Below are 11,432 nucleotides of genomic sequence, written 5' to 3' on the forward strand. Positions count from 1 at the left end.
TATACCCAGAACAGAAAAACATTCATTCAAAAGGACACAAGCACACCATTATTCATTGCAACACTCAGTAGAATAGTTAAAAGTTGGAATCAACCTAGACGTCCAACAATCAATAAGTGGATCCCGAAGATGTGGTATATATATATATATATATATATATATATATATATATATATATATATATATATATATATATATATATAATGGAATATTCCATAGCTGTAAGGAATTGCAATCATGCCATTCACTGCAACATGGCTGGAACTGGAAGATATTGTGTTAAATGGAGTAAACCAGTAAAAGAAGGATAAATACAGGATGCTATCATTTATATGTGGTATGTAGAACTCCTAAAGGACTTTAATGGTTTAAGTGGGAATTATCTAGAAATCTCTTGGCCCCATCGTATAGTGAGCAGAAGGAAAAAAATTGAGTGGAAAAGAAGGTCAACTGTGAAATAGCAGGGGACCGGGGCCATGGGGACTTAGGTGCATTGATGGTATTGAGAAAGGACAAAAAATTAAATATCCAAGTGACAAAGTCAACAACATGAAAGAAATAGATCCATTTAACAACCAAACAGTAAGGAATGCCTGTTATGATGGCAGACTGAGGCAGGAGTGGTGTTGGCATGGGATAGATTCTGGGAGCATTGATGAAAAGAGGTTGACACTGGTGGTGGAACTGGTGCTGCATTATATGTTGAAAACTCAACTATAAATAATTTTGTACATATCCATGCTTTACATAAAAATAATTTCTAAAAATTTTATATTTTGAAAAATCTCCAAATGAAGTTATTTATTTTGGGGGGGGGGTTGAGTGTCTTTGAACCACACCTAACTGCAAGCAAATGCACCTGCTTTATCGTATTTTTTGTCCCCTTTATAAACTTATTTTTTAACTTTGTATATAGTACTAATTATGGTCAATACCTTATTATCCTTTCATCCACAAAGCCCTCCACATACTATGTATGTATATACTGCTAATATATACAAACCATGCATATATTGTATATATGTAATACATATATACATGGTATAAAAATCTTAAGTCACATTGGGGTTTATTTCCATTGATCTGAATCAACTTGAAGCATAATTTTTTTTGTTTTTGTTTTTGGGCCACATCCGTTTGATGCTCAGGGGTTATTCCTGGCTAAGCGCTCAGAAATTGTCCCTGGCTTGGGGGGACCATATGGGACGCCGGGGGATCAAACCACGGTCCTTCCTTGGCTAGTGCTTGCAAGGCAGACACCTTACTTTTAGCGCCACCTTGCTGGCCCCAAAGCATAATTTTTCTAAGAGTAGTATTTTATTACTTAGTTAACAGCAAAAATAGCCTCACAATTCTTATTCACATTGTACATAATCTGCTCTCAGAACATGGTCATGAAGGGCACTTTTTGGGGTAAGTGAGAAAATACTTTATCATGAGGCCTTAAGAATTTTTTTCTTACACCATCACAAACAATGGATCTATTGTGGCAAGCCTCAAGATTAAGGTTTTCAGCCTTGTTCTACATCATCATATTCAATATTCGCTATTCAATAGTCAAGGATCACGTACTGACAAGTGCTTAAATGAAGATGTGGATGTAGCAATAGAAGCACCAACAAGAGAAATTGGCAGCTCAATAAAGATCTGAGCTCACTTTGGATAAGAAAAATGGGGAACATACGTGTTGGATCAATATAAAGACAATTACATTGGCCACAGTCCCTAAGCAATGAGGAGCTGCAACCTGATGTTTGTATCTATTCTAAATCTCACCCTACATGAAGTGCAAAAATTACCTTTACATTTCTTTTTATAGAATTATATGCCATTTCTCAACAGAACCTACAGTTACTTTTTTTTTAAATTCCTGTTACAATTCTCTAGCTTCTTTACATAGATTAGTCAATGGAATAGCTCCTATGTGATATAGGCATATAAAGATATATATATGTATACCAAAATATATTTATATATCTAAGACAGAGGTATAGAGCGGATCCAATCAAGTTTAGAGATTATCTCCTATATATTAATTGAACCCTTACTGAATTTTTAATTTATTGTTCTTTTTTAATTGTTTGTTCTGGTTTTATTGGGCCATACCTGGTAATGCTAGGGGGTCACTCCTGGCAAATGAGTTCAGATATTGCTCCTGGCTTGGGGGACCATCTATGATGTCGGGGATCGAATCCAGGTTTGTCCTGAGTTAGCCGCATGCAAGGTAAATGCCCTACTGCTGTGCTATCACTCCGGCCCTATAATTCATTATTCTTAATGATAACCCTAATATATGTTTAAATGCATAACAGCTCTGAAAATATATCATAATATTAAGGAAATTGTTGAATGTTTTCTTATTGTAAAATTACTTGAAGCATGATGTATTGCTTTATTTAGGAGAACTGAATTTTTTTTCCTGTAGAGTTCAGGAAAAAAGGATAAAGACTATGATAGATGGCAATCTTTTCTGTGGTAGTTTATTATTACTTCCCTTTGGCTACAAATGATGAATCACAGTTTAAGGGTTCTTATTTTAATCAGCAGCAAGAATAAAACTAAGCATTTGTGTACATGTGGACAATCACCCCTCCTTACACACTGCATTACTCAATATTGTCATATCACTTATTCGTAGATGTAACTGATTGATTTTCTCTTTTATCTGTGAAATAACCTGTCCTTGAAGGTTGCAAGGGATATTAAATTATCATTAATTAAAAGTATAAAACTTATATGCTTATTTTAGAGTAAATTTTAAGTTATATTTTTATTTCAGAGACAACATATTTGTGGGTTTTGTTATTGTTTTGTTTTGTTTTTGGTTAGCCCTTTGACTTTCAGAGGAAATAAATGAACATAATACCTTATATGACTGTGTGCCATTGGCTCATTTAGTGGTGATAGGGACTGGGGAGGCAGGGGTTAGGAGAAATGGTTCATACTAGGCTTATTCCTCTCACTGATCTTAGGAATCACACCTGGAGGTTCTTGGGGATAGAACCAGAGTTGGTTGTGTACATGGAAAGCACCCTAATCCTTGTACTATCTCTCCAGCCCTAGCTTATTTTTTTTTTCAAGAAACAGGAAAACTCAGTTATGTCACAGTGAAGTGAAGATCTGCCTGAGTCTCTCTTTCCAGCTCTCACCTTCCTAGATGCAACGCCAGTGTTGCTGAGCTTGGAACACTCTCTGCTCGAACTCCCTGCTCTCAAGACTATCACACTTCTTTGATTTCTCTTTAGACAATACCTTTGCAAGCCCTATTTGCAAATCCCTTCTTTATTTTTGTTCCTGGGCCTTCAGGGAAGGCTTATGACGTCTTAATTAACGTTTTTATCTAGTCACTATTGTGACTGCTTTCTAGGCTAAAGGTAGGAGGGGAACTTTATAAATAAAGTGATTATTCCCTCAAAAATCCAACCAGGCAGTGCTCAGCTTCCCTTGCGTGGGTCTGGAGCTCTCCAAAAGGCATCCCCCAGCTGAATTCTGCATCCGTGAGCATTTCCTTGCACGTGTGTGTGTAGGAGGGGTCAAATCACACAACCTGTTTATTTGAGCTGGTTGACATTGTTGGGATGCGGGTGGGTGTCATCACAGCTGCTGTTTGGAGCCGCCTCAGCAGGGAAGAAAGCACACAAAACAGTAAGGAACAAACTGTACTAAAGTGGGAGAAAATGGCACAACCGACAGAACTATTCAGCAGCAGAAATAATCGCAGAACCTGGACTGTATCACCGATAGGTTTCCTCATTTGGAGCATATTAGTGGAAAATATAGCCTCATGATTTTCCTTAATTTATGCTGTACCAGGGTTTCAAATATTGTTAGGAAAAAGGCACACGAATAACCTCAGAGCTGTGTCTCTTGTCTACTTTTATCAAGATGTCTCTATCGCCACCCCACAAAAGAATGTCCTGCATCTTCCATGCACTGTAAAAAAAATATTCAAAGTTGATGGGGCCCTAAGGCTGACAACACACTGAATGTGGAAACTGCAGTTTGAGATATTACCAGATTTCCTTTGGCTTTAGTTTAGAGCAGCAAAAAGAATCACAGCATCAGCAGTCTTCCCTTTGAAGGAGGGAGGAGAGGACTGTGTCATTGAACGTTTGCTATATAATTGAGTTTGGTTTTTAATTACAAAGCAGGGTCATGTGGTAGGGAAGTAACTGTCACTGCTGTGCCCCTTCTCCATTGAGCTCTACCATTTTTGGCAAACGCTGTGTCTAGTACAAAGGCTCTGGCTGAGTTATTAATCATGTTTATTGGGCAAGCTACAATAATCTGCTGCCTGGACACAAAGCCAAGTACTAAGTCGCTGGCAGGCTGTGATGATAGAACACTTGATACCTCTCACTCTCAGACTCTGTTCCTGCAAAGAATTATTTATTTAATTTTCATTTAATTAAAGGGGTAAGAATTAAAGGAAGTGATTTAAATGATGTCTCAGACACTCAGCTGTCATGTTCTCAGAAACACAGAGCTGATCGGATGTAGGAACTTGTTTCTTGTGCTTCTAGAGCAAAGACCCATAACATTTGATACAAGGGAATGGAATGGAGAAGAGGAATTTGTAGCCCAAAGAATTGTATCTCTATCTTCTTTTTAAGTCACTTTCTGAAATTTGGTGAAAAGTGTAGGGAAAGAGGAAGAATTACTACCTACTTGTTGGTCAATAAGATGAGTCATGAGGTAGACTCAAAGTTCTCTTTTGTTTTTATTTTTGGGAGAGAGTTAGAATCTGACAGAAAAGTACTGGTCCTTCTACAGCATAAAAGAATGAATAATGATCCATTAAATTACTTCAAGATTCTTTCCTCCACACAGAAAGATCATTACTCCTACAAAATGACCTTAAATGTTTATTACATTAAAAAGCTTGCTTATTTCACCAGAAGTAGCACTCTTTAAAATGTGCTCCTTAGAAAACCAGTTCTGATCATGAGAACTCAATTAATGGTAAAGAAGTATGGAAGAGTTGAATTCAAAATATTAGAATGTTTAATGTGTTAACCAGCACTCGGAGTCTCAAAAATAGAGACATGATGAGTATCTCATGAGACGGGGAATATTTTGTAGGACAACTTTGAATAAATCATTCAACAGAATCAATCTTTTTATTCTCTACGATCCAGGAAATATCTTATTCCTGGTGCTGGATCTACTATTCTTTATTATCTTCATCTAAAGAATGGCTATGAATCATAATGCAATGTTTTGACTCATGCCATCTGAATAATTGGCACTTGCCATATCTGGTTGCTTAGCATCTGTATTCTCTTATTGACTTGGGAATTCCCTATTGTGTATCCATGGATAGGGAAACTTTCTGCTTCTCTTTGTTTCCTGGTAGCATGGAATGAACAAAGGAGTGAAGTTTAGCCATCTTTTAGTTTTTTCCTTGAAGGAGAACAAAATCTGAATGTACAACACAAAGGGGAAGAGTAGCGAGATTGGAATTGAGGCTCTTATAGTATAAACATATTCAGTAGTGTCTAATTCATGGTTCCTGCTTATTTCTAATCTGGATCATCTTGAACTCAAATTAATTATAAAGTCTTTGCTTAAAATAAACATAGTAAAAATGGTGTTATTGCAATAATACCCTTGAAAAATCACAGGCCGTTTTGAACTTTCTTAGCCAGAGTATGAGGACTATGTCAGTAGGTATTTATTCTTATTCATTTCCTCCCAGTATTAAAACATACCTAGAAATGGCCAGTGGTCCTATTGTGGAATCCTTCAATTATTTATTTAGTAAAAAATAAAACCTACAATTAGGGAAAAACAGGACTGTAGTAGAGCTAATTTATGTTTTAGACTGAGATGATAGAAAAGGAAGATCTGGATTCCATTCATCTCTCTGATTACTTATTTTTCTAGGTATTTGAACTAAAAGTTCCTTATTCCAGGAAACTTTGAATTTTTATAATCCAAATAAAAAAGTCTTTGGTGGGGCTATAGCAGTATTTTAGTGGGTAGGGTGCTTGTCTTGCACATTAGATTCCCCAATCCATGAGCACAGAGCCAGTACTAAGAATCACTGGGTATGGACACCCTCCAGAAAAAAGACACCAAAAACCTCTGGCTGAATGCATGCTTTGCATATAAGCATATAAGTAGTCTGACTTATCTCTTCAGCAATGGATGGTTCCCTGGACACCAAATGTGACACAGTCCACCCATGAAGCCAGGAGTAGCTCCCATAACCACTAGGTGTGGCCCAAGCCAAAAACTTTGTTATTGAAAATAGTTAATTATACAAATCACATAAAAAATTTAAGTTACACAGCATCTATCCTAAATGGTGCTGTTGAATTGTGTGATAGTGTTTCTAATTAAAGCCAGCTAAATTCTAGAGTTTGGGGCATAATATTGTAGGTAAAACGTAGAATTTTTGCTACAGTTAAGATCCTGTCAACAACTTTTACCAAGATTCTTTTTTCATTATTTTAGATTTATTAAATTTATTTTAGATTTATTAAAGCTTTTATTAAAACTAAACAGAATGTTAAAAAAAAACAGTCCAAGAGATGAACCCTATTTCCACTTTGTATTCTGCATGGAAGTCTTTATTAATATATATTACATTAAACTAACTAGTAATTAATTTTTATTTGCATGTGGCAAATTTGCATATGGCATATTTTTTTGCATATGACAATACAATTCCTTCCTGAAAGCTCAAAAATATAGCTCTATCATTTTCACATTTTCTTCAAAGATCAGAAGATTTTATTTAGCTTCTGCCCTTTCAACAGGTATACCATACATTGAAAAATTGCTTTCAAAGCCCTGCAAGTAATTGCCTACAAGTTATTGCTGATAAACTGACAATTTCTTGTACCTGGACTAGGAGGAATTGTACCTGGAGGGAAGTGACAAACCATTGCCATTTATTGTCTCCTAACTTGCTCATTTGCTATTGCCTCTAATTCTACAACACTCTGCTACTCACTCCCTCCCTCACTCCTTAGATAGCAACAGTTATAAATGTCAGAGGAAGTGGAAAGTAGCTAAAAATCACACTAAAGTGAAAAATTCTTTGGAATTTGTTTGCTATGCAAACAAAAACATTTTTTTTAATTCTATATGTCCCATTCATCGACCATACTTATTACAGATTCTAGTCTTGGCATAGCTTCACATAGCAGTTTTTATCGACCAGTTGTTCTGTTAAAAGATTCTATTTTCATTGAAACAGTGTCCCTTTCATCTCACTTACACCAGGCTTAGTTTCGTTGGTCATTGTATCTCCATCATTGTGTTCCATAGATTGATAAAAATGCCTTTGAATGGTTTTCATTTTTCTTGCTAGAATTATTGGGACTTTTCTGTTTAGAAGATAGAAGGTCCTTTAATTATTGATAGCTTTCCATAGAAAAGCAAGCGAAGTACAGAGTGATAGCAATGCTAGCAATTAGTTTTGGGAATCCTACTGCCAGCACTCTAATCTTCCTTAGATATTTGATGAGTGATTGGGCTCTCTACCACTAAATTCCATAAATTCCATTGAAAATTAGAAAAAAAAATTGACTGAGATAAGGACTGAAGAGACTACCACAGTGGGAAAAGTACTTGCCTTGCATGTAGTTCCTCTGGGCTTGATCCTAGCATTCCATATGGTCCCTGAGAACCACCAGGAGAGTGCAGAGCCAGTAGTAACCCCTGAGCATCACTGTGAGTGGCCCCTAAAAAAAAAAAATTGTGACTAAACTTTACTTATAGAATATAACTTTTGGGGTTGGGGATGTGGGACCCATCGGGTGGCGGGTGGGGCGGGTGTGACAGGCCAGGGGACCCCCGGCCCCCTTCTGTAGCCCCTCCGTGAGCCCGCGGTATTTTCCTTATATGATCCGGCCCCATTGCGGACCGGAGAGGATTAGGACGCGTCTGGCCGAGAGGGGCACGGGGCTGGGTGGAGGGCGGGCTAGCGGGGAGGCCTCTGCGCCGCGTCTGCGAGCCCTGGTCGATGATGACTAGACCACTGCGCAATCTGAGTTCTCGGGAAACCCGCTGATGGAGCTCTGAGAACGGACTGAGACCGAAAAAAAAAAAATAAAAAAAAAAAAAAAAAAAAAAAAAAAAAAAAAAAAAAAAACAAAAAAAAGAAAAATAAAAAATTAAAAAAAAAAAAAAAAAAAAAAAAAAAAAAAAAAAAAAAAGAATATAACTTTTGGAATATGTTGACTTCCGGTATTTGATTATCTCCAGGATCAGTTGGGTATTGACAAGAAGCTTTATTGAGGCATTAGAAAAGTTATTGTAAAGTTAGTCCTGAGCAGATTTCTATTAGGGATTGTTATTTTAGTGGATATCAAATCTTCCAATGTGCCAACTAGTATTATTCTATAACTTGTCTCAACAAAATAACAGACATACGTCTATGGATTTCATTAATTCTTCTTTAGTTCTCCCATACTATATAGAGTTCATGAATTCTAGAAAATTTAAGTCTTTCCCAAGGTCACACAGATAGAATACACAATTCAATCTATATTGAGTGGCTCCGGTGTATTTTCCACATCATTCCCACAAAAGATTAATTTATAGACTAGAATTTCTTCAAAATTACTTTACAAATAATGTAAGTGGTCAGTCCCTGGCAGAGGATGAGTAATTGAAAATAATGAGAGAAGTTTTTGAAATGCTTAATTTTACTTGTTCTTAAAATGATCCATAATTATTTCACTTTAACTTTATGAATATACTTTTAAAAATTATTTCAAAAAGAAAGAAATTATTACAAGCATACAATATTAACTAACAATACTATATATACTTTATAAAAGCTCATGTAATAATACATGTATTTAGTAAATTGTCACAAAGCTCTTCAGGTTCATTTCAAGATGGGGTTACTTTTTTGTAGATGTGGAATTATTTTGCTAGGTTCTTTATACGTTTCAACAGCAGACAAACCAATTTTATTTATTTATTTTACATTTTATTATTTTATTTATTTTGGATTCTCTATAGTTTTAGTTTCCTTTCTTCTTTTTTTTTTTTTTTTTTTTTTGGTTTTTGGGCCACACCCGTTTGACGCTCAGGGGTTACTCCTGGCTATGTGCTCAGAAATCGCCCCTGGCTTGGGGGAACCATATGGGACGCCGGGGGATCGAACCGCTGTCCGTTCCTTGGCTAGCGCTTGTAAGGCAGGCACCTTACCTCCAGCGCCACCGCCCGGCCCCCCCTTTCTTCTTTTTCTTTCTTCCTTTTGTCTTTCTTTCTTTCATCTTTTTCTTCTTTCTCTCTTTGTTTCTTTTTTCTTTCTTTCTCTTTTTCTCTTCTTTCTTTCTTTCTCTTTCTTTTTTTACTTTCTTTCTTTCTTTTTTCCTTTCTTCCTTCCTTTTTCTTTCTTTCTTTCTTTCTTTCTTTCTTTCTTTCTTTCTTTCTCTCTTTCTTTCTTTCTTTCTTTCTTTCTTTCTTTCTCTCTCTTTCTCCTTTCTCTCTTTCTTTCTTTCTCTCTCTTCTTTCTCTCTTCTTCCTTCCTTTTTGTCTTTCTTTCTTTCTTTGTTTCTTTGTTTGTTTGTTTGTTTGTTTCTCTCTCTTTCTTTCTTTCTCTCTCTTCCTTCCTTCCTTTTTGTCTTTCTTTCTTTCTTTTTCTTTCTTTCTCTCTCTTTCTCCTTTCTCTCTTTCTTTCTTTCTCTTCTTTCTTTCTCTCTCTTCTTCCTTCCTTCCTTTTTGTCTGTCTTCCTTCCTTTTTGTCTGTCTTCCTTCCTTCCTTCTTTCTTTCTTTCTTTCTTTCTCTATCTTCTTCCTTCCTTCCTTTTTGTCTGTCTTTCTTTCTTTTTCTTTCTTTCTCTTTCTCCTTTCTCTCTTTCTTTCTTTCTCTCTCTTCTTTCTTTCTCTCTTCTTCCTTCCTTCCTTTTTGTCTGTCTTCCTTCCTTTTTTCTTTCTTTCTTCCTTTTTTCTTTCTTTCTTTCTTTCTTTCTTTCTTTCTTTCTTTCTTTCTTTCTTTCTTTCTTTCTTTCTTTCTTTCTCTCTCTTCTTTCTTTCTTTCTTTCTTTCTCTCTCTACTTTCTTTCTCTCTTCTTCCTTCCTTTTTGTCTGTCTTCCTTCCTTTTTGTCTTTCTTTCTTTCTTTGTTTCTTTCTTTGTTTCTTTGTTTGTTTCTCTCTCTTTCTTTCTTTCTCTCTCTTCCTTCCTTCCTTTTTGTCTGTCTTTCTTTCTTTTTCTTTCTTTCTCTCTCTTTCTCCTTTCTCTCTTTCTTTCTCTCTCTTCTTTCTTTCTCTCTCTTCTTCCTTCCTTCCTTTTTGTCTGTCTTCCTTCCTTTTTGTCTGTCTTCCTTCCTTTTTGTCTGTCTTCCTTCTTTCTTTCTTTCTTTCTTTCTTTCTTTCTTTCTTTCTTTCTTTCTTTCTTTTTTTTTCTTTTTTCTTTTTTCTTCTTTTTCTTCTTTTCTTTCTTTCTTTCCTTTCTTTCTTTTCTTTTTCTTTCTTTCTTTCTTTCTTTTCTTTCTTTCTTTCTTTCTTTCTTTTCTTTCTTTTCATCTTTCTTTCTTTCTTACTTGCCACACCTGGTAAGCTTAGGGCTTACTTTTGGGTATGTTCTTAAGTATTATTCCTGGGTCTCATGGGATCATATGGTATAGCAGAAATGAAACCCAGCCACATTCAAAGCAAGTGGCTTTAGATGCTGCATATCTCTGCTCTAGTTCTTAATTATTTTAAAGGTGTTTCTATAGTAGATAAAAGTTTGTGACAAAAATACTTTAGCTAAACTATAATAAAGAAAAGAAAGAATATGACTGTTGGTACCTGAATTCTGAACAAGGAGGGACGCCATTTTGTAAAAGCCACATGGCAGGCTTCTTCTTAGGTTCTGAGCAGAAAGAAAACACCATTTTGTAAGAACCACATGGTGTGAGCCACATGCTAGGGCTTCAGAAGCCTATTTCCATAGACCCCGCCTCAGTCTACCTGGCCATACCAGGTAGCATATAAGGGAAGGACAAGGGACAATAGAAGGTACCCATAGAGAAGAGCCAATTATTTTAAAGATCATCAGAAAGCTAGAACCTCCCTATATCCCTATCCTGTATAGTCCCATTCAGGACCTTGGGTGGGGTTCTTTCATTCCTCGTGGTAGAGAACCCTGACTGGTTAGTTAGGAGCTGTTGGCAGGCGGAATAAAGTTTAAACTTTACTCCAATTTGTGTGGTTTCGTCCTTCGATTTCTGGACCCTAACAATGACTATATTTTATCCAAATCAGGTAGTGGAGACAAAAATAAAGTGATTTACAGCAGACAATCTTCCTACAGAAAAATAAAAATAGAAAGTGCTTCATTGAGACTATCAAAGTTTAACTAACTCCGGTTGTTTGTTATTGGTCATTTCAATTGGTTATTTACCTGAATTTATCTGAATTTAAGTTTTGAGAGTGTTAGTCTTGGGTATAAAGGAGGGAAGTCCTTCCCTTTCCTGCTTTG

General features: G+C 36.1%; 1 non-coding gene across 1 annotated transcript; it reads left to right on the top strand.

Moving 5' to 3' along the window:
• Positions 1–7,969: 7,969 nt before the first annotated feature.
• Positions 7,970–8,050, top strand: LOC126004997 (small Cajal body-specific RNA 18). Its single transcript, XR_007494185.1, has one exon. It is a non-coding gene; the product is annotated as a small Cajal body-specific RNA 18 (non-coding RNA).
• Positions 8,051–11,432: the final 3,382 nt, after the last annotated feature.

This window comes from Suncus etruscus, chromosome 3 (assembly GCF_024139225.1).
Source record: "Suncus etruscus isolate mSunEtr1 chromosome 3, mSunEtr1.pri.cur, whole genome shotgun sequence".
Classification (NCBI taxonomy): domain Eukaryota; kingdom Metazoa; phylum Chordata; class Mammalia; order Eulipotyphla; family Soricidae; genus Suncus; species Suncus etruscus.